This window comes from Bos javanicus, chromosome 5 (genome assembly GCF_032452875.1).
Source record: "Bos javanicus breed banteng chromosome 5, ARS-OSU_banteng_1.0, whole genome shotgun sequence".
Lineage (NCBI taxonomy): Eukaryota > Metazoa > Chordata > Mammalia > Artiodactyla > Bovidae > Bos > Bos javanicus.
Window position 1 is genome coordinate 34,148,141 of NC_083872.1, and position 25,318 is coordinate 34,173,458.

The window sequence follows — 25,318 nt, forward strand, 5'->3', positions numbered from 1 at the left end:
TATTTCTCCCGGCAATCTTGATTCCAGCTTGTGTTTCTTCCAGTCCAGCGTTTCTCATGATGTACTCTGCATAGAAGTTAAATAAGCAGGGTGACAATATACAGCCTTGACGTACTCCTTTTCCTATAAGGAACCAGTCTGTTGTTCCATCTCCAGTTCTAACTGTTGCTTCCTGACCTGCATACAGGTTTCTCAAGAGGCAGGTCAGGTGGTCTGATATTCCCATCTCTTTTAGAAATTTCCACAGTTTCTTGTGATCCACACAGTCAAAGGCTTTGGCATAGTCAATAAAGCAGAAATAGGTGTTTTTCTGGAACTCTCTTCCTTTTTCGATGATCCAGTGAATGTTGGCAATTTGATCTCTGGTTCCTCTGCCTTTTCTAAAGCCAGCTTGAACATCTGGAAGTTCACAGTTCACGTATTGCTGAAGCCTGGCTTAGAGAACTTTGAGCATTACTTTACTAGCGTGTGAGATGAGTGAAATTGTGTGGTAGTTTGAGCATTCTTTGGCATTGCCTTTCTTTGGGATTGGAATGAAAACTGACCTTTTCCAGTCCTGTAGCCACTGCTTAGTTTTCTTATTTGCTGGCATAATGAGTGCAGCACTTTCACAGCATGATCTTTTAGAATTTGAAATAGCTCAACTGGAATTCCATCACCTCCACTAGCTTTGTTCGTAGTAATACTTCCTAAGGCCCACTTGACTTCACATTCCAGGATGTCTGGCTCTAGATGAGTGAATACACCATTGTGATTATCTGGGTCATGAAGATCTTTTTTGTATAGTTCTGTGTATTCTTGCTACCTTTTCTTAATATCTTCTGCTTCTGTTAGGTCCATACCATTTTTGTCCTTTATTGAGCCCATCTTTGCATGAAATGTTCTCTTGGTATCTCTAATTTTCTTGAAGAGATCTCTAGTCTTCCCCATTCTGTTGTTTTCCTCTATTTCTTTGCTTTGATCACTGACGGAAGGCTTTCTTATCTCTCCTTGTGGTTCTTTGGAACTCTGCATTCAGATGGGTATACCTTTCCTTTTCTCCTTTGCCATTTGCTTCTCTTCTTTTCACAGCTATTTGTAAGGCCTCCTCAGACAGCCGTTTTGCTTTTTTGCTTTTCTTTTTCTTTGGGATGGTCTTGATCCCTGTCTCCTGTACAATGTCACGGACCTCCATCCATAGTTCATCAAGCACTCTTTCTATCAGATCTAGTCCCTTAAATCTATTTCACACTTCCACTGTATAATCATAAGGGATTTGATTTAGGTCATACCTGAATGGTCTAGTGATTTTCCCCATTTTCTTCAATTTAAGCCTGAATTTTGCAATAAGGAGTTCATGATCTGAACCACAGTCAGCTCCTGGTCTTGTTTTTGCTGACTGTATAGAGCTTCTCCATCTTTGGCTGCAAAGAATATAATCAATCTGATTTCAGTGTTGACCATCTGGTGATGTCCATGTTTAGAGTGTTGTTGGAAGAGGTGTTGTTGGAAGAGGTGTTTGCTATGACCTGTGCATTCTCTTGGCAAAACTCTATTAGCCTTTGCCCTGCTTCATTCTGTACTCCAAGGCCAAATTTGCCTGTTACTCCAGGTATTTCTTGACTTCCTAATTTTGCATTCCAGTCCCCTATAATGAACAGGACATCTTTTTTGGGTGTTAGTTCCAAAAGGTCATGTAGGTCTTCATAGAACTGTTCAACTTCATTGTTATTCATCAACCGTTCTTCATCGTTATTGGTCAAGGCATAGATTTGGTAACCGTGATATTGAATGGTTTGCCTTGGAAATGAACAGAGATCATTCTGTCGCTTTTGAGATTGCTTCCAAGTACTGCATTTCAGACTCTTTAGTTGACTATGATGGCTACTTCATTTCTTCTAAGGGATTCCTGCCCACAGTAGTAGATATAATGGTCATCTGAGTTAAATTCGCCCATTCCAGTCCATCTTAGTTTGCTGATTCCTAGAATGTTGATGTTCACTCTTGCCATCTCCTGTTTGACCATTTTCAATTTGCCTTGATTCATGGACCTAACATTCCAGGTTCCTATGCAATATTGCTCTTTATAGCATTGGACCTTGCTTCTATCACCAGTCACATCCACAACTGGGTGTTGTTTTTGCTTTGGCTCCATCCCTTCATTATTTCTGGAGTATTTCTCTATTGATCTTCAGTAGCATATTGGGCACCTACCGACCTGGGGAATTCATCTTTCAGTTTCCTATCTTTTTGTGATGGTGCAAGAGCGGCCGAGAGGAGCTACCACACGCTCAAGCTCAGGGGCACGGCCAAGAGGAGCTCCCCATGTCCAAGGTCAGGGGCGGTGGCAGAGAGGAGTTACCTCACATTCAAGGTAAGGAACAGCGGCTGTGCTTTGCTGGAGCAGCCGTGAAGAGATACCCTACGTCCAAGATAAGAGAAACCCAAGTAAGATGGTAGGCGCTGAGAGAGGGCATCAGAGGGCAGACAAACTGAAACCACAATCACAGACAACTAGCCAATCTGATCATAAGAACCACAGCTTTTCTACCTCAATGAAACTAAGCCATGCCGTGTGGGGCCACCCAAGATGGATGGGTCATGGTGGAGAGGTCTGACAGAATGTGGTCCACTGGAGAAGGGATGGCAAACCACTTCAGTATTCTTGCCTTGAGAACCCCATGAACAGTATGAAAAGCTAGGCTTCAACAGTATGTGAACCATGAACTTCTTCTAGATGTTCAAGTTGGATTTAGAAAAGGCAGAGGCAATTTGTGATCAAAGTGCCAACATCTGTTGGATCATCGAAAAAGCAAGAGAGTTCCAGAAAAATATCTACTTCTGCTTTATTGACTATGCCAAAGCCTTTGATTGTGGGGACCACAACAAACTGTGGAAAATTCTTAAAGAGATGGGAATACCAGACCACCTGACCTGCCTCCTGAACAAATCTGTAGGCAGGTCAGGAGGCAACAGTTAGAACTGGAAATGGAACAACAGACTGGTTCCAAATAGGAAAAGGGGTACACGTCAAGGCTGTATATTGTCACCCTGCTTATTTAACTTATATGCAGAGTACATCATGAGAAATGCTGGACTGGATAAAGCACAAGTTGGAATCAAGATTGCCAGGAGAAATATCAATAACCTCAGATATGCAGATGACACCACCCTTATGGCAGAAAGAGAAGAAGGACTGAAGAGCCTCTTGATGAAAGTGAAAGAGGAGAGTGAAAAAGTTGGCTTAAAGCTCAACATTCAGAAAACTAAGATCATGGCATCTGGTCCCATCACTTCATAACAAATAGATGGGGAAACAATGGAAACGGTGACAGATTTTTTTTTCTTGGGCTCCAAAATCACTGCAGATGGTGACTGCAGCCATGAAGTTAAAAGATGCTTGCTCCTTGAAAGAAAAGTTATGACCAACATAGACAGTATATTAAAAAGCAGTGACATTACTTTACCAACAAAGATCAGTCTAGTCAAAGCTATGGTTTTTCCAGTGGTCATGTATGGATGTGAGAGTTGGACTATACAGAAAGCTGAGGGCCAAAGAACTGATGCTTTTGAGCTGTGGTGTTAGAGAAGACTCTTGAGAGTCTCTTAAACTGCAAGGAGATCCAACCAGTCCATCCTAAAGGAGATCAGTTCTGAGTGTTCATCAGAAGGACTGATGTTGAAGCTGAAACTCCAATACTTTGGCCACCTGATGCGAATAATTGATTCATTTGAAAAGATCCTGATGCTGGGAAAGATTGAAGGCAGGAGGAGAAGAGGACAACAGAGGATGAGATGGTTGGATGGCATCACCGACTCGATGGAGAAGAATTTGAATAAACTCCGGGAGTTGGCGATGGACAGGGAAGCCTGGCCTGCAGTCCATGGGGTCGCAAAGAGTTGCACACGACTGAGAGACTGAACTGAACATTCTCTATCACTGATACTTCTCTTGCTCTGAAAACTACTCTGCTTGAGAAAGAAAGCATAATATATAAAATTAACAAATTAAGAAGTGGTATTATAATCAAAGATTATTTTAAGGAGGAGAAGATTATTAACAAAATAAATGCTAAAGAGTTGGATATTATTGCTTCTGCCAAGCCAAACCAGGAATTAGGAGGGTTGAGTCATGGAGCTGCTGTTTTTGTGATAAGCTTTTTAGCACCATTTAACTTTGAACCATACAAATGTGTTACTTTCATAAAAATAAAAGGCAATTTTTGAAGCACAATCTATACAATGGATATCTTTATTTAAATATTTGTCTACTTTTGAATGTTTGAATTGTTTCTAGTTTCTTCATAACCAAATGAGATGAACATTTGCATCCATATCTCTGATTTTCTTTTTCTTTTTTTTAAATTTTATTTTATTTTTAAACTTTACATAATTGTATTAGTTTTGCCAAATATCAAAATGAATCCACCACAGGTATACATGTGTTCCCCATCCTGAACCCTCCTCCCTCCTCCCTCCCCATATCATCCCTCTGGGTCGTCCCAGTGCTCTAGCCCCAAGCATCCAGTATCGTGCATCAAACCTGGACTGGCATCTCGTTTCATACATGATATTTTACATGTTTCAATGCCATTCTCCCAAATCTTTCCACCCTCTCCCTCTCCCACAGAGTCCATAAGACTGTTCTATACATCAGATTTTCTATTTGCATGGATGTAAAGGTTTCTTTTGCAGGAATGAAGTCTTAAGTCCCTATTAGCACAATGCACACAAATATTAGCTTTGTCCAGCAATCAGTTAAAACTCTTCTTTATAAACTAAGTCAATCTTTTCTGTACCTTTACTAAGGCATCTAGAAATAGTTTTTGTTCAAAATATACATGAAATATTCCCACTTCATATACCTCTTTAACCACATAGAACTTAAAGAAATCCTTAAACTAAACTCTATTAGATAAGTAATTATTTTGAAAATGGAGTGAGTGTCTAAAACTAGAATATGGATTCTATAACTTCAGGAATATTTAATTTATAAATTTCAGGCAAAAGAGCTTTTTAAGACTGTAAATATTTGATATCTTAGGTGATTTTAAGAATCCATGATTCTAAGATGGTGACATTGAATGTCAAGGATTTTTTGATAGACTCAATGGGAAGTTGTAACTTACAGCCCAAAGTTTATTCTTAAAAATTCATATATATAATTTGTGGGTACAAGATGGCCCTATCACCCAAAATCAGGTCACACTTATATTGATCCAAGCCCCAGATAGCAAGAAAATTCATGCTCCTAATCCTTCCCATGCTCTCTCACTTTTAAGCCCACTGACAATGAAAGAGTGAAACAGAGGGAGAAAGTTTTAATGCTAACTCAGGGTTGAGTACTTACTATGCCAGGCTAAGCACACTAATGCATTGGCTCAATCCTCAAGCAACCCTTTTAGAAGAATTCTCTTATTACTCCTAATTTACAGAGGGGAAAACCGAGATTTAGAGAGATTATATACACTGTCCCAGCTCACATATCTCAAAAGTGGCAGAGCAAAAATTTGAACCCAGTTCTGACTCCAGCAGAGCTCAGCTGTGTTCAAGCATCACTTTGCTCAGCAGCCATCCTATACACACAGGAATGCAATAGGCAGCCTGGATCAATAACAGCAGGTGAAGAGTAAAATTCTTATACTTTTGGTGTCAAATATGACTTTCCTGACATGTTTTACCTGAAATTAATGACAAATGTCCTACATCCCAACCCACAAGGGCTGCAGTGTCCCTAACTAGTCCTGAAGAAAAACTATTCATACATCGCATTCTGTACCAATACCATCTGCTGGGTCGTCTGTCCATCTTCTGGTGAATTGCCCTTGCTAGGAAGCTCAGTTCTTTCTGCTCCCTCTGGGTACCTACAAGTCCTTTGTTATCTAAATCATCATCAAAACCAAACCTCTGCTGTGACAAATTGAGATGGCTCCTTTACTCAAGATTTCCTGTCTTTAGATAAAGGTGCCAACCTTCTCTTTCAGAGGTCCCCCAGTGTCCACAGAGCAGCCTGTATTTTTGGACCTATCCCAGTTTTAAGTGCTTCTAAACTTACTAGACCTAAAGAGAAAAAGAGTGATAATTTTCTTTCTTTACTCAAACTGATTTATTAGTAGAATTTACCAGAGCACCGTGTTATGAGGATTCTGAGAATCCATATAGGCTCTCTGGGAAAGAGGGTGATGTTTGACTAGCCAGGTCTGTCACTGACCTATGACAGGAGAGAAGTGGCACCATAATAGGAACTTGCAGTCCCTCAAGGGATTGTTCAAGCTTTCCAATGACTGCCCACACGAACTCTCAGGTTCAAAAGGAACACATTAGGAAAGTGAAATAAAAGGAATCTGGGTTCTCTGAATCACCAGCTTCTTTTCAATTTTCATTCTTATTCTCAAGGTAATTAATTCTAAACTAATTCAAACACCCTCCTCCCAGGATGACTAAAAAGTCTTTTCCGTGGATGAAGGTCATTGCCACACTCAGAGAAAACAGGCTTGACTGCACTTGACCATAGGATGACAACAGCTCCATGAGTCAGCTGCAGAACATGTTACAAGTGAAGGAGGCTAATCAGCTGGCTTCTAGGATGTGATTCTGACACTAAGCAGAGTGACTGCCACAGTTCTGCCACATGTATAATCAGTTCCACAAAGTTCAGCAGAAGGAAACGGATCTGGTGTCAAAGGCTGATCAATCTGGTTTCTCATCCAGGTTCTTTCACTGACAGAACAACTCATTACATGTCCACAGATGAGAAGCTGTGATATTGTGAAGATATGGATTCATCCCCAAATTAATCTATCAGTTAATTCCAAATCAAAATCTTAATAGGGTTTGGATAAACTGATTCTCAAACATATGGAGCAGTGAAAGACCAATAATAGACAAAATGTTTTGGAAAAAAGTCAAGATACAGAGTTGGGGTAGAAGCTTCTGGGAACTTTCCTAGTCAAATACGAAGAGTTCTTTATTTCAAAGCTGTAATAATCAAGACAGTGCCATATTTGTGTGGGACAAACAATTAAAATGAGGGAACAAAATAGACAGCCCAGGACCAAATCCACTCACGTGAAAGGCTAATATATTTATGCTTATCCATTCATTCACCTATCACATCTCAGGTGCTCTAGGAGGAGGTAAGCAATGCAAGAGGAGGCAAAAACAGATAAAAATCTGTTGCTCTGAGTGTAATAAGCTTTAGAGCATATTGAGCAGAGGAATGACATGATCTGATTTATGATTTTGAAATATCACCCAGAGCCAGTGCTCTGTGACAACCTATGTGCCATGGAGTTTTCCAGAGGCTATGTGATGTGCAACATCACAGTCACGTAAATGCAGAAGCTGATATGAGAACTCAGCTGCCATCTGTGAAAGAAACTTACAAAGACCTAAAGCAATGCCACTTTTCTCACTAATTTTTTCTTTTTTAAAGATAGTTATTTAATAGCATGCTTTGCACTATTCGTTATTAAAAATAATGGTTATTTATAGTAACCTATCAAGGCTTTATTACGTTATTTTAAGCAATTTAATAAGTGTTCTGGCAGAACACTCATTGACATAAATGGCAGCACTATTTTTAGGGAGTCTGTTTCCTAGAGTAATGGAAATAAAAACAAAAATAAACAAATGAGACCTAATAAATTTAAAAGCTTTTGCACAGCTAAGGAAGCCATAAACAAATGAAAAGAAAATCCACAGAATGGGAGAAAATACTTGCAAACAATACTACTGACAAGAGATTAATTTCCAAAATATATAAAGAGCTCACGAAGCTTAATATCAAAAAGCAATCCAATGGAAACAAACCACCCAATCAAACTCAATCAAAAAGAAGACTTAAATAGACATTTCTCCAAAGAAGACATACAGATGGCCAACAAGCACGTGAAAAGATACTCAACCTTGCTAAGTATTAGTGAAATGTAAATCAAAACTACAGTGAGATACTACCTCACACCAGTCAGAAGAGCCATCATTAGAAAGTCTACAAAGAATAACTGCTGGAGAGGGTGTGGAGAAAAGGGAACCCTCATACACTGTTGATGGAAATGTAAAATCGGTACAACCACTATGGAGAAGAATACGGAATTTCCTTTAAAAAACTAAAAAACTAAAAATAGAGTTATCATGTGATCCTGCAATCCTACCCCTGGACATATATCTGGAGAAAACTTTAATTTGAAAAATACATGCAACCCAATGTTCATAGCATAACTATTTACAATAGCCAAGACATGGAAACAACCCAAATCCACTGACAGATGAATGAATAAAGAAGATGTAATATATACATGTGATCAGATCAGATCAGATCAGTCGCTCAGTCGTGTCCGACTCTTTGCAACCCCATGAACCACAGCACGCCAGGCCTCCCTGTCCTTCACCAACTCCCAGAGTTCACTCAGACTCACGTCCATTGAGTCAGTGATGCCATCCAGCCATCTCATCCTCTGTCGTCCCCTTCTCCTCTTGCCCCCAATCCCTCCCAGCATCAGAGTCTTTTCCAATGAGTCAGCTCTTCGCACGAGGTGGCCAAAGTACTGGAGTTTCAGCTTTAGCATCATTTCTTCCAAAGAAATCCCAGGGCTGATCTCCTTCAGAATGGACTGGTTGGATCTCCTTGCAGTCCAAGGGACTCTCAAAAGTTTTCTCCAACACCACACTTCAAAAGCATCAATTCTTCGGTGCTCAGCCTTCTTCACAGTCCAACTCTCACATCCATACATGACCACAGGAAAAACCATAGCCTTGACTAGACAGACCTTTGTTGGCAAAGTAATGTCTCTGCTTTTGAATATGCTATCTAGGTTGGTCATAACTTTCCTTCCAAGGAGTAAGCGTCTTTTAATTTCATGGCTGCAGTCACCATCTGCAGTGATTTTGGAGCCCAGAAAAATAAAGTTTGACACTGTTTCCACTGTTTCCCCGTCTATTTCCCACGAAGTGGTGGGACCGGATGCCATGATCTTCGTTTTCTGAATGTTGAGCTTTAAGCCAACTTTTTCATATATGTACATATATGGGCTTCTGTCATAGCTCAGTTGGTAAAGAATCCGCCTGCAATGCAAGAGACCCCAGTTCAATTCCTGGGTAGGGAAGATCCCCTGGAGAAGGGATAGGCTACCCACTCCAGTATATATTTATATAATGGAATACTACTCAGCCGTGTATCAGTATGGATGGATCTGGAATTTAACATATTAAGTGAAGTCAGTCAGACAAAGACAAATATGTGATATCACTTATGTGTGGAATCTTAAAAAACGATACAAATATACTTATTTACAAAACAGAAATAGTCTTATAGAAGTAGAAAACAAACCTATGGTTACTAAAAAGATAGCAGGGGCAGGAGAAAAGTTTGGGATTAACAAGCACTGTATACAAAGCAGGCAAACAACAAGGATCTACAGAATAGCACAGGGAACGCTACTCAATATCTTATACAAATCTAAAAGAAAAATATATATGCACATACATGTATATACAGATAACTGAATCACTTTGCTGTACACTTGAAGCTAATACATTGTAAATTAATCATATTTAAATAAAATAAATATTAATAAATATTTGAAAGATAAGCTTTCATTTCTAATATATTAAATACTAATAGACATAATTCACATAAAGGAAGATGTTTGGGATCCTCAGTAACCTTTAGAAGTGTAAATCAAAAAATTTAAGAAATGAAAGCTCAGAGACAGAATTCCACATGTTCCCAAGGCAACATTTGTGAGAATGTTCACTGGTACATTGTGATAGTAAAAGGAAGGGGAGGAAGAAGGGAAGGGAAGAAGAAAAAGAGGAAGGAAGGAGGGAGGAGAGAAAGAAGGAAAGAAAGAGAAAAAAATAGAAACAACATAAATATCAATCAACAGGAAAATGGATAAATTAATTTGGGCATATTCATGTTATTGAAGACTATACAAACGAAATGAACTAGAGCTATCTAACTCACAAATATTAAGAGAAGAAAGCAAGTTTATTAATTTAAGCAAGTTATATAATTTATTTATGTAATTAAGCCAGTTACATAATTTAATTTAGGCAAGTTACATAATTTAAGCAAGTTACATAATTATAATATTATGTACGTAATATTAAGAGAAGAAAGCAAGTTTCAGAAAGATAAATACCAGGATGATGCCATTTATATAAACTTTTAAAACATTCAAAATAGTAATATATGATTTTCATACCTATATACAAATAAGAACAAAAAGTAAGTATAAGGCATGCACAATATTCAAGATGATGATTCACTGGAGTACTGGTTATATCCAGGGAGTGAAATGAGATTAGGAAGAGATTAAATGAGGGGCTTCAATCATATTTGTAAAGCTTTGTTTACTAAATGAATGATATGTACATAGATATCATGCTCTATACAGTTGTATTTCTTAACTACTTCAAGACGGGATTGAATTTGTTTTGACTTTGTGTTATATATTTGCTGAGACTTCTGTGGTGGCTCAGACAATAAAGAATCTGCCTGCAGTGCAGGAGACTGGGGTTTGATCCCTGGGCCGGGAAGATCCCCTGGAGAAAGGAAGGGCTACCCACTCCAGTATTCTTGCCTGGAAAATCCGATGGACGGAGGTGCCTGGCAGCCTACTGTCCATGGGGTCACAAAGAGTTGGACACAATTGAGCAACTATCACACTCACTTTTCACTCTATATTTGCACGCCCACTCCCATTGGGTTAAAATAACTTTAGCTTTAACCTATACCACCTATGAAAACAAGACCTGTAAGGAGAAAGGCAAAAGGAAAAGGGAGCTAGCACTTGTGTATCTACCTAGGTACCATCACTGAACTGGGTATTACTTTTTTTCTTATTTAGTCTTCACAACAAAATCATAAAGGACTGAGTTAAAGAAAGGAAGAGGTGTTAAAATTGAGTGGTCTCCTTGAAGACAATCCGCAATCATAAGCAATATGACCCAAACATTTGAGTTGCACAGTATCTGTGGGATAGGCCTTCATGAAATTGGTCATTTTGACTTTGTCCCAGAATACACAGACCTGTGTCTTATTTTTCACAATTTATGAGATTGATTTCATGTATTTGACATGTCAGAAAATGAAAATGTTCTTCGTGGCAAATAGATGGGAAAAAACTGGAAACAGCGGCAGATTTTATTTTCTTGGGCTCCAAAATCACTCCGGATGGTGACTGCAGCCACAAATTAAAAGACGCTTTCTCCTTGGAAGAAAAGCTACGACAAACCTGGACTGTGTATGAAATGACAGAGACATCACTTTGCCAACGAAGGTCCATCTAGTCAAAGCTATGGTTTTTCCAGTAGTCATGCACGGATATGAGAGTTGGACCATAAAGAAGGCTGAGTGCCAAAGAATTGATGCTTTTGAACTGTAATGTTGGAGAAGACTCTTGAGAGTCCTTTGGACTGCAAGGAGATCAAACCAGTCAATCCTAAAGGAAATCAACTCTGAATATTCATTGGAAGGGCTGATGCTGAAGCTCCAATACTTTGGCCCCTGATGCAAAGATCTGACTCACTGGAAAAGACCCTGATGCTGGGAAAGATTGAGGGCAGGAGGAGTAGGGGGCAAAAGAGGATAAGATAGTTGGATGGCATCATTGACTCAATGGGCATGAGTTTGAGCAAACTTCGGGAAACAGTGAAGGATGTGGAAGCCTGGAGGGCTGCAGTCCGTGGGGTCTCAAAGAACTTGACATGACTTAACGACTGAACAATAACAACAACTCCATCTCTATGATATAATTATAGGAGCAATGCTGAAGCATCTTTTACACCAGCAGTAGATAAAAGGGCACAGCCAGAATGAGGGGTTGAGATTTAAGCTCCAAAACTGCTGTCAAAATTAGATAGAAATGTGAAGTCCTTCTCCAAGCTAAAGTCTCAAAATAAGGAGAAGAATTAGAAAATTGAGCAAATGACAGTTGTATATACTGCCATACATATATTTACTATATTTATGTTCACACATATAAAATATATCTGTATCTATACACACACACACAGAGATATCCTCTAGTAAGCAAAGAAATACCTACTAAAATCATGAGATACCATTATTCTATTAAATTAGCAAAGCTTTTTTATAGGTAATGTGTCTTGCAACAAAAATTAGATGACACATATGAGGTAAATTAAGGGATTTCTGGAAGGGAACAGAAATATATAAAATATATAACATATGCTGTATATATCCTATCAGTTCAGTTCAGTTCAGTTACTCGGTTATATCCGACTCTTTGTGAACCCATGGACTGCAGCATCCCAGGCTTCCCTGTCCATCACCAACACTCAGAGCTTACTCAAATTCATGTCCATTTACTTGGTGATGCCATCCAACTGTCTAATCCTCTGTTGTCCTCTTCTCATCCTACCTTCAATCTTTCCCAGCATCAGGGTCTTTTCAAATGAGTCAGTTCTTCACATCAGGTGGCCAAAGTATTAGAGCTTCAGCTTCGGCACCATTCCTTCCAATGAATATTCAGGACTGATTTCCTTCAGGATTGACTGGTTGTATCTCCTTGCAGTCCAAGGGACTCTCAAGAGTCTTCTCCAACACCACAGTTCAAAAGCATCAGTTCTTTGGTGCTCAGCTTTCTTTATAGTCCAACTCTCACATCCATACATGACTACTGGAAAAACTATAACTTTTACTAGACGGACCTTTGTTGGCAAAGTAATGTCTCTGCTTCTTAATACCCTGTCTAGGTTTGTCGTAGTTTTTCTTCCAAGGAGCAAGTGTCTTTTAATTTCATGGCTGCAGTCACCATCTGCAGTGATTTTGGAGCCCAAGAAAATAAAGTCTGTCACTGTTTCCACTTTTTCCCTATCTATTTGCCATGAAGTGATGGTACCAGATGCCGTGATCTTCATTTTCTGAATGCTGAGTTTTAAGTCAGCTTTTTCACTCTCCTCTTTCACTTTCATCTAGAGGCTTTTCAGTTACTCTTCACTTTCTGCCATAAGGGTGATATATATCACATATATGTATATAATATGTACAGTATGTAGTTGAAAAATACATTGTATTAATAGATACATTATATTGCATGTATATACAACATATATGTTTGTGTGTGTATGTACTGGGTTAAATAACCTTAAATAGATTTTCTATGATACATTAATGTGCATCATGAAGCTCCAAGAGACAATGTTTTTATATTCAACAGTTGTCAAGTTTATTTAATTATAGTGCTCTCTTTTCAAGGAAATTCCCCTGGGAAAACAGTCTAAAAAATGATGTCCCTCACCATCCTACACTCCCCCATGTCTCAGAAATCTCACCCCTGGAATCACCAAGGGAAATGGCACATTGTGTAACAATTCATAAGGCTGGCAAGGTGGCAGCAATGATACATAGTGTTGCCTTGCTATTAAAAATAACCAAGTGCAGTTAGAAATAAATTTTAAAAATTAAAAAAAAGAGACAAAAAATATAATTGAGTGTTTAGGATTTTGATGATATTTTTTGAAATAAGACATCACTCTTTATGATGAAAATTTAAAGTCCCCAAACTCTACTCACTTATTGTATTCCTAGTGGCAAAATTTCTTCTCTGTGGAAACTCTCACAGAGAAGATAGACAAAGAGGAGAGTTGGGGCTTTCCCCCCTTAATCAGCAGAACACAGAAATGTTTCTGGAAAATGTTCTTAATACAGTATAATTTTCTCACAAAAATGTTAACTACCCAGTTGAGAAAGTTCATTTTTCCGAAGTCCATATCTGATTAGTTCCTGTCGTGTAAGACTTGACTTGCCTGTGTCAGTAGATCAGCCCTTAGCAGGCCGCTGCAGGAATGGAGCAGCGGCTGGTGGGGGGGGGGGGGGGGGCAGGGCGGTGGGGGGTGTGGGGACAGGGGCCTGTCAGCTGCTGAATGTGATGTTGCCCCGTGCGCCTACCCAGAGCTCCATGAAGGAACGTAGTCCCATCCAGAATACTTCCAGTCACTTGAACGTTGATGAAGACAAGTACGTCTGTCCTTGGCTTTGGCAAAGATGTCCAAGGCACACCAATTTGCTTTTATGTGGAACTCCACAGAATGTTAATGTCAAGTCTTCCAGAATTCAGGTAATCCTGGAAAGAGTAGATGGATTTTTTTCTTTCTTTTCTAGGAACTTTTCAACCATCTTTTATCCCCACCCTCCCAAGGGGTCCTAAACCCTCTCCATCTTTGACTTCCTCTATGCATACAACCCAGAGGACCCGAACCTGTCATTCAGTGAATCTGTTATGTTCACGTCCTTTACCATGGCCAATCATCCTTTGCCTCCTCTTCTGATCTAGCTGATTTGGTTTCTTGTCTTCCTTCTTTCCCTCCATTGAGATCTCAAAGTAAAACCTGTTTCCTTTATTATTGTTTGCACCCTCTTTATTATTTTTAGCATGAAATTCCCACCTATCCTCCTTAATCTCCCTCTTGCCACCTGTTTAAATATGGAGAAGCAGGAAATGGTGATCGAATTTCCAAGGACCTTGGCATCAGATAGACCTGCGCTCTGACTCCAACTGGGCCACTAAATGAATTGGACAAGTTATTTATTCTGACATTTGGTTCCTCAGCTATACAACAGATGCTTCAATAGATACTTTGTAACATTAGGAAAGAAATAAGTGAATGGAAAGTGCCTGATACTTGCTGCTGCTGCTGCTAAGTCACATCAGTTGTGTCCGACTCTGTGCGACCCCATAGACGGCAGCCCACCAGGCTTCCCCGTCCCTGGGATTCTCTAGGCAAGAACACTGCAGTGTGTTGCCATTTCCTTCTCCAGTGAATGAAAGTGAAAAGTGAAAGTGAACTGGTACTAAATAAATAGATCCTATTATTATTGTTGTTACATCAATTATTATCATTGCAGTCTACCAGTGATGACTTTCCCTGGACTTTCTCTCACCACATTACCCCATCCTCTTCCTTCTCTGTCAGGGGCACCAGGGCACTAATCCACAACCCGAATGGCTGTTTCTCTCGGCCAAGGCCATTTGATTGCTGATGAGAGTATCTCTCCTTCCGACACATTTGACTCATGAGTCAGTTATCTGCATTATAACTAGACAAGCTGGGGAGACTCACATAATCAAACCACCACCCCTCCTGATCAAAGTGAAAATGCACACAGCTGGGAATGAGGATTTCAGGTGATGTGTTGGTTCTTTCAAGGGCCAGACTCTACCCCAGGTATCTCCCCAGCAACAGACTCTGCCTTCACATTTTTTTTTTTTTTGCCTTTTTTTTTTTTTTTGAAGGATAATTGCTTTACAGAATTTTGTTGTTTTCTGTCAAACCTCAACATGAATCAGCCATAGGTACACATATATCCCCTCCCTTTTGAACCTCCCCCCCATCTCCCTCCCCGTCCCACCCCTCTAGGTTGATACAGAGCCCCTGTTTGAGTTTCCTGAGCCGTATAGCAAATTCCCATTGGCTATCTATTTTACATATAGTTCCAGTGGTCATGTATGGATGTGAGAGTTGGACTGTGCAGAAAGATAAGTGCCGAAGAATTGATGCTTTTGACAGTCCCTTGACAGTCCCTTGGACTGCAAGGAGATCCAACCAGTCCATTCTAAAGGAGATCAGTCCTGGGTGTTCTTTGGAAGGAATGATGCTAAAGCTGAAACTCCAGTACTTTGGCCACCTCATGTGAAGAGTTGACTCATTGGAAAAGACTCTGATGCTGGGAGGGATTGGGGGCAGGAGGATAGGGGATGACAGAGGATGAGATGGCTGGATGGCATCACTGACTCGATGGATGTGAGTTTGAGTGAGCTCCGGGAGATGGTGATGGACAGGGAGGCCTGGTGTGCTGCGATTCATGGGGTCGCAGAGAGTCGGACATGACTGAGCGACTGAACTGAACTGAATGTAAGTTTCCATGTTACTCTTTCCATACATCTCACCCACTCCTTCCCTCTCCCCATGTCCATAAGTGTACTCTCTATGTCTGTTTCTCCACTGCTGCCCTACAAATAAATTCTTCAGAACCATTTTTCTATATTCCATATATGTGCACTAGAATATGATATTTATCTTTCTCTTTCTAACTAACTTCACCCTGTATAATAGATTCTAGGTTCACCCACCTCTTCAGAACTGACTCAAATGCATTCCTTTTTATGGCTGAGTAATATTCCAGTCTGTCTATGTACCACAACTTCTTTATCCATTCATCTGTTGGTGGACATCTAGGTTGCTTCCATGTTCTAGCTATTGTAAATAGTGTTGCAATGAACAATGGGATACATGAGTCTTTTTCAATTTTGGTTTCCTCAGGGTATATGCCTAGGAGTGGGATTGCTGGGTCATATGGTGGTTTTATTCCTAGTTTTTTAAGGAATCTCTATACCTTCTTCCGTAGTGGCTGTATCAATTTACATTCTCACCAACAGTGCAAGAGTGTTCCCTTTTATCCACATCCTCTCCAGCATTTATTGTTTGTAGACTTTTTGATGATGGCCATTTTGACTGGTGTGAGGTGATATCTCATTGTGGTTTTGATTTGCAGTTCTCTAATAATGAGTGATGTTGAATATCTTTTCATGTGTTTGTTAGCCATCTGTATGTCTTCTTTGGAGAAATGTCTGTTTAGGTCTTTTCCCCACTTTTTGATTGGGTTGTTTGTTTTCCTGGTATTGAGTTGTATGAGCTGCTTGTACATTTTGGAAATTAATCCTTTGTCAGTTGTTTCATTTGCTATTATTTTCTCCCATTCTGAGGGTTGTCCTTTCACCTTGCCTATAGTTTCCTTTGCTGTGCAAAAGCTTTTAAGTTTAATCAGATCCCACTTGTTTACTTTTATTTTTATTTCCATTACTCTAGGAGGTGAATCATAGAGGATCTTGCTTTGATTTATGTCATCGAGTGTTCTGCCTATGTTTTCTCTAAGAGTTTTATAGTTTTTGGTCTTACATTAAGGTTTTTAATCCATTTTGAGTTTATCTTTGTGTACGGTGTTAGACAGTGTTCTAATTTCATGTTGTCTTTGATTTCTTTCATCAGTGTCTTATAATTTTCTGTGTACAGTTCTTTTGTCTCCTTAGGTAAGTTTATTCCTGGATATTTAATTCTTTTTGTTACAATGGTGAATGGGATTGATTCCTTAATTTCTCTTTCTGAATTTTCAATGTTAGTATATAGAAATGTAAGTGATTTCTGTGTATTGATTTTGTATCCTGCAACTTTGCTAAGTTCACTGATTAGCTCTAGTAATTTTCTGATACTATCTTTAGGGTTTTCTATGTACATATCATGTCATCTGCATACAGTGAGAGCTTTACTTCTTCTTTTCCAATCTGAATTCCTTTAATTTCTTTTTCTTATCTGATTGCTGTAGCTAGGACTTCCAGAACTATGTTGAATAATAGTGGTAAAACTGGACACCCTTGTCTTGTCCCTGATCTTAGGGGGAACGCTTTCAGTTTCTCACCATTGAGAATAATGTTTGCTGTAGGCTTACCATATATGCCTTTACTATATTGCTAAGGTAGGTTGAGGTAGGTTCCTTCTTTGCCCATTTTTTGAAGAGTTTTAATCATAAATGGGAGCTTAATTTTGTCAAAGGCTTTTTCTGCACCTATTGAGATTATCACATAGTTTTATCTTTCAATTTGTTAATATGGTGTATCACATTGATTGATTTATGTATATTGAAGAATCCTGGCCTCCCTGGAATAAACCCAACTTGATGATGGTGTATGAGCTTTTTGATGTGTTGCTGAATTTTGTTTGCTATAATTTTCTGAGGATTTTTGCATCTATGTTCATCAGTGGTATTGGCCAATAGTTTTCTTTTTTTGTGTTGTCTTTGTCTGGGTTTGCTATCTATGATGGTGGCCTTGTAGAATGAATTTGGAAGTGTTCCTTCCTCTGCAATTTTTTGAAAGAGTTTCAGAAGGATAGGCATTAGCTCTTCTCTAAATGTTTGATAAAATTCTCCTGTGAAGTCATCTGGTCCCGGGCTTTTGTTTTTTGGGAGTTTTTTTAATCACAGCTTCAATTTCAGTGCTTGTAATTGGGTTGTTCATAATTTCTATTTCTTCCTGGTTCAGTCTTGGAAGATTGAACTTTTCTAAGAATCTGTCCATTTCTTCCAGGTTATCCATTTTACTGCCATATAGTTGTTCATAATAGTCTCTTATAATCCTTTGTATTTCTGCTTTGTCGGTTGTAATCTCTCCTTTTCATCTCTAATTTTGTTAATTTGATTCTTCTCTCTTTTTTTCTTGATGAGTCTGGCTAAAGGTTTGTCAATTTTGTTTATCTTCTCAAAGAACTAGCTTTTAGTTTTATTAATCTTTACTATTGTTTCTTTCTTTTTCATTTATTTCTGCTTCGATCTTTATGATTTCTTTTCTTCTACTAATTTTGGGGTTTTTTTGTTTTTCTTTTTCCAGTTGTTTTAGGTTTAAATTTAGGCTGTCTATTCGATGTTTTTCTTGTTTCTTGAGGTAGGATTGTATTGCTATAAACTTTCCTCTTAGAACTGCATCCCATAGGTTTTGAGTTGTCATGTTTTTATTGTCATTTGTTTCTAGAAATTTTTTGATTTCCCTTTTGATTTCTTCAGTAACCTGTTGGTTATTTAGAAACGTGTTGTTTAGTCTCCATGTGTTTGTGTTTATTACAGTTTTTTTTCCTTGTAATTGATATCTAGTCTCATAGTGTTGTGGTCAGAGAAGATGCTTGATACCATTTCAACTTTCTTAAATTTACTGAGGTTTGATTTGTGACCCAAGATGTGGTCTATCCTGGAGAATGTTCCATGTATACTTGAGAAGGTGTATTCTTCTGCATTTGGATGGAAATCCTGAAGATATCAGATCCATCTTATCTAGTGTATCATTTAAGACTTGTGTTTCCTTACTGATTTTCTGTTCTGATGATCTGTCCATTGGTATGAGTGGGATGTTAAAGTCTCCTACTATTATTGTGTTACTGTCAGTGTCTCCTTTTATGTCTGTTAATGTTTGTCTTATGTATTGAGGTGCTCCTATGCTGGGTGCAGAGATATTTACAATTGTCATACCTTCCTTTTGGATTGATCCCTTGATCATTATGTAGTGTCCTTCTTTATCTCTTGTGGTATTCTTTATTTAAGGTCTCTTTTGTCTGATATGAAGATTGCTACTCCAGCTTTCTTTTGCTTCCCATTTGCATGGAATATATTTTCCCATCCTCTCACTTTCAGTCTATATGTGTCTTTAGGTCTAAAGTGGGTTTCTTATAGACAACATATATATGGATCTTGTTTTTGTATCCATTCAGCCAGTCTATGTCTTTTGGTTGGAGCATTTAATCCATTTACATTTAAGTAATTATTGATATATATGTTCCTATTCTGGAGAAGGAAATGGCAACCCACTCCAGTGTTCTTGCCTGGAGAATCCCAGGGACAGGGGAGCCTAGTGGGCTGCCATCTATGGGGTCGCACAGAGTCAGACATGACTGAAGTGACTTAGCTTAGCTTATGTTCCTATTGCCATTTTCTTAATTGTTTAGGGTTGATTTTGTAGATCTTTTTTCTTCTTTTGTATTTCTTGACTGTATAAATCCCTTTAACATTTGTTGTAAAGCTGTTTGGTGGTACTGAATTCTCTTAACTTTTGCTTGTCTGTAAAGCTTTTGATTTCTCCATCAATTTTGAATGAGATCCTTGCCAGATACAGTAATCTTGGTTGTAGATTTTTACCTTTCAGTACTTTAAATATATCCTGCCATTCCCTTCTGGCCTGCAGAGTTTCTGCTGAAAGATCAGCTGTTAAGCGTATGGGGTTTCCTTTGTATGTTACTTGTTGCTTCTCCCTTGCTGCTTTTAATATTCTTTCTTTGTGTTTAGTTTTTGTTAGTTCAATTAGTATGTTTTTTGGCGTGTTTTCCCTTGGGTTTATCTTGTATGGGACTCTTTGTGCCTCTTGGACTTGACTGACTATTTCCTTTCCCATGTTGGGAAAATTTTCAACTATAATCTCTTCAAAAATTTTCTCATGTCCTTTCTTTTTCTCTTCTTCTTCTGGGACTCCTGTAATTCAAATGATGGTGCATTTGATATTGTCTCAGAGGTCTCTGAGATTATCCTCCGTTCTTTCCATTATGTAAAGTAAAACTTTAATTTTAATTTAAAAATTAAATTAAAATTTAATTTTAAAATTAATTAAATTAAATTAATTTAATTTTAGTTTAATAAAAATCAAATTAATAAAATAAAATTAAATAATAATAATAAACTAAATTAAATTAATTTAATTTTAGTTTTTAATTTTAATTTAATAAAAATTAAATTAATAAAATTTAAGATTTAAAAATTTGAAATTTAAAATTTAAATAAATTTTAATTAAATTTAATAAAATTTAATTTAATTTTAATTTAATTTAAAGTAATTAACTTAATTTTAATTTAATTTTAATAAAGTAAAACTTTATTCTGCTCTTCAGAGGTTATTTCCACCATTTTATCTTCCAACTCACAGATTCATTCTTCTGCTTTAGATATTCTGCTATTGATTCCTTCTAGAGTATTTTTAATTTCAATAATTGTGCTGCCTTCATGTTTAACTGTAGACATGGGCTCCAGACCATCCCTCCATAAGGAGAGGGTGAAGAACGCCTGTCTGACCTAGGATTTGCTAAGTTGAGGAAGCTCATGGTTGCTCATTGGCTGCTCTGATCCCGATCTCCAGAGGACTCAGTGCCCTGGAGGAAGGTCACACGGCTGCGGCCTTCATTGAGTGCTCCTTGGACCAACGCCACCTCCTTTGCCAGGAGAGAGATGAAAACTAGGTCCCTGGGGCTTTGGGCCAGAGGAATTAGAAAGTCTTCTCTTTGTGGAGTTAGCCATTTCCCTGAGCCCAAAGTATCTCCCCGTCCTGTTTCCCTCCACCTCCCTGAGAAGTCACAGCCTCTCAACAAGCTGAGCCCCTCTGTGCCAGCCAACCTTGCCTCTTCCCACTCCACCCATGCTCTTCCCTCTGTGTAGAAAAATCCAGCCCTATCCTTCCCATTCGACCTACTGTCCCTCAAGGCACAACAGAGAGAGCTTTCTTCCCTAAGCAATTACCTTGACACCAGCCACATTTGGGGAGAGAGGAGACAGGACCCCCACTTCTCAAATCTGTGTTATTAGGGCTCCAGGGGAAACCTGCTAGCAGGATGGCTGTCAACTCTCAGACTGTGTTAGCTATTGCTACCCTTTTCTGGAAACTCTGCTCTGCCCACTGGCCTGAAAGAGGCAACTCTAATCTCCCAAATGACTCTCACTGCACCAGCTGCAGCTGATTGGATCGTGGATAAACTGTTGACTGAAAAGGAACGGATCCATTGGCTGGGGGCTGACCTGTGATTTGCGTGATCTGGCTCAACCAATCATATTTCTCACTCAAACTGTGTGTCAAGAGACACACAAACATGTTCCTATCCATGGTAGCCTGGAAGGCCCGTAGAGTCACATGAGAGATGAGTAGGTTACAGACAGAGCAGAGCTGGAAAGGCCATGGGGAAACTGAGGGATATGGAAATTTACCTCACAGGAGGCTTCCAACTCCCAGCAATGCCTGTAAACCTGACTCATTCCTTCATCTTTGTTCTGTGGGATTCTCTTCTAATCTTTCATTCAAGCCCCCCTGACTGCAGCTAGCTAGAACAAGGTTTTGTTCCAAAAGAGTCTTAACAGAAAGAGCTTCCCCCAAACAGATGCCTAAACACATCTTCCAGACACACTGCATTGTAGTTTGAGTCTCCTGTTAGTTTGCTTGTGATCATAAATGTTGTTGTTCAGTCACTCAGTCGTGTCTGACTCTTTGAGATCTCATGGACTGCAGCATGCCAGGCTTCCCTGGCCATAACCTTCTCCCTAAGTTTGCTCAAACTCATGTCCATAGAGTAGGTGATGCCACCCAACCATCTCATATCCTCTCATCCCCTTCTCTTCTTGCCCTCAATCTTTCCCAGCATCGGGGTCTTTTCCAATGAGCATGGCTATCAGTTATTGAACACTGTTTTATGCCAGGCAGGATGCAAAGAAGAGATAGAGGGCAGAGTACTATCTCTACTAATGAGATAGTAGCATACACATTGTCTCGTTTCATCTCATATGTATTGAGATGGAATGTATTAATACTATCAATACCCCTATTTTACATGTGAGAAAACTGAGACTTAGGTTGAATGAAATTGCCCAAGGCCATTCATTTACAAGTGGCAGACCCAGCATCTAAGTCTAGTTGGTGTGATTCCAAGTCTGTACTCCTATCCATCCCCAGGATGGTGTCTCCTACATCATCAACAAGGCAGGATGAAACCACATCACTGCTCCCTGCAGGCATGTGGTTATGGGCTTCCAGAGGCTCTCCTGGGAGTGGCCACATCCCAGTGCTGCAAACCAACAGCGATGTCCTGGTGGAACTGAGAATTATGGAAACAGATACTGCTGACATTCCTGGTGTCCTATGGGTAGGGCTCAAAGGGCACCCAACACATACAAGCCCCAGTACTGCTCACTGCAGGCTTTTGAAAGGAATTGTGGAAGGAGAAGCACGTTAGGAAAGGCAGTGAAGCCTGCAGAATTATTTACAAACCAAAGACCTTTTAAGGGACAGTTTCCAAATATATTGATAAACTGATTTTTTTAATCAGTTTTTTTTAAATCCTCCTCCAATCTACCCCTTGTTAACCCTAAACATCATTTCATTTTAACAACCTCTATTCTCTTTCATTGTAAATCAACTGTACTTCAATAAAAAAATAAAATAAAAATTAACAGTCTCTAACATAAATTCCTGGGGATGACTTTCTTTGTGAGGCTTCTGTTTCATTGACATACAATCCATGAAACTGTCCATTTATATGGGAAGAGATAAAAATAAATGCAGGATAACACTTTAAAGAAGTATCAGATCAGTTGCTCAGTCATGTCCGACTCTTTGCGACCCCATGAATCGCAGCATGCCAGGCCTCCCTGTCCATCACCAACTCCCAGAGTTCACTCAGACTCACGTCCATCGAGTCAGTGATGCCATCCAGCCATCTCATCCTCTGTCGTCCCCTTCTCCTCCTGCCCCCAATCCCTCCCAGCATCAGAGTCTTTTCCAATGAGTCAACTCTTCGCATGAGGTGGCCAAAGTACTGGAGTTTCAGCTTTAGCATCATTCCTTCCAAAGAAATCCCAGGGCTGATTCCTTCAGAATGGACTGGTTGGATCTCCTTGCAGTCCAAGGGACTCTCAAGAGTCTTCTCCAACACCACACTTCAAAAGCATCAATTCTTCAGCGCTCAGCCTTCTTCACAGTCCAACTCTCACATCCATACATGACCACAGGAAAAACCAGAGCCTTGACTAGACGAACCTTTGTTGGCAAAGTAATGTCTCTGCTTTTGAATATGCTATCTAGGTTGGTCATAACTTTTCTTCCAAGGAGTAAGTGTCTTTTAATTTCATGGCTGCAGTCACCATCTGCAGTGATTTTGGAGACCCCAAAAATAAAGTCTGACACTGTTTCCACTGTTTCCCCATCTATTTCCCTTGAAGTGATGGGACCGGATGCCATGATCTTCGTTTCTGAATGTTGAGCTTTAAGCCAACTTTTTCACTCTCCACTTTCACTTTCATCAAGAGGCTTTTTAGTTCCTCTTCACTTTCTGCCATAAGGGTGGTGTCATCTGCATATCTGAGGTTATTGATATTTCTCCCGGCAATCTTGATTCCAGCTTGTGTTTCTTCCAGTCCAGCGTTTCTCATGATGTACTCTGCATATAAGTTAAATAAACAGGGTGACAATATGCAGCCTGATGAACTCCTTTTCCTATTTGGAACCAGTCTGTTGTTCCATGAAGTATAGATAGTAGCATAACATTTAGTAAGATGTTCAAGCCCCAGTTCTAATCAACCACTTTTGATTGTTCCTCCAGAGACTCTTCTATGGTATGGTGTTAAGCAAGAATGTTTTATTCAAAGACACATTTATTTTTCAGGGCGGATAAATGACTGATATTGGGGGTGAGTGCATATAAGAACACTCCAAAGGCAAGAATGCAATGATAAAGGCAGATAGTAATTAAATGTGCCCTAGAAGTTGTTGGGTTTTTTAAACTAGAACTGTAATTATAGGGCTACTAACGATGCTAAGGATATAGTTAATGTTTCGTCAGCACTTTTATTGTAATACTTAGTGAGATTAGTCATTTGAGTTGTTCCCTTTTTATGCCAAAAATGGAAGACAGCTGTTTGTGCTCTAAAAACTATTTTTAAAGGATAGTTCTCTCTGTTTATCAAGTATACTTTGCCACCAGGGAAACATCTCTTAAAGCTTTCGCACTGTCAAAATGAAGTGAGTAGGAATGATTGCTTTAGCTTTAGTTGTTACTCCTGCATAATGACAGGAAGCTTAAACATGTAGGAAAGCCTCACAGGGAGGATGCAGAATATCTGGGTGCACAAATATTCCAACTTCCATCTCTCCTGTAAAGAGGGATTCCTGATGCCGCTGATCATTCCCCAAGTTTATTCTCTGAGCAGGAGAGTTACTGCAGAACTTTTTAGAGGCACTTCTGTGAAGGTGGGTAAACTAAATCACAATCGGCCTGTCCCTCATGAATAGAAAGCCAGCTTCTTTTCTTGAGGCAGTGCCTCTTAGTGAATCATATCTAAATCCAGGAGTTTTGACTGGCCCAGATGAACCCATCTCCCAGAGTATAATAAACTTCAAGAATTCGCTTCCAAAAAAAAAAAAAAAAAAGAATTCGCTTCCACCAGTGCATTAAGTGGGGGCTTCCCCAATGGCTCAGTGATAAAGAATCCACCTGTAATGTAGGAGATATAGGAGACACAGATTTGATCCCTGGGTGGGGAAGATCCCCTGAAGGAAGGAATGGAAACCCACTCCAGTATTCTTGCCTGGAAAATCCCATGGACAGAGGATCCTGGTGAGCTACAGTCCATAGGACACTCATTGCCTGTCGCAAAGGGTCAGACACAACTGAGCATGCATATTAAATTAGATTAGTACGTTAAATATCTGTAGCCTGTAACACACCAAAAAAAATGGAAGTTCGCAGAAGAGGTTAAAAAATCCATCAAATGACACTGACTTTTTTTTTACATGTTTGTTTTCATCCTATATTACTTTGGGAGGTTTGGTTGTTGTCCTAAGGCCCTAACTCTTAATAAGGTTATAATCTAGTTAGTAACAAAGAATGAGATGGTTGGATGGCATCATCAACTCAATGGACGTGAGTGTGAGCAAACTCCAGGAGATGGTGAAAGACAGGGAACCCTGGCGTGCTGTAGTCCATGGGGTCACAAAAAGTCAGACACAACTGAGTGACTGAACAA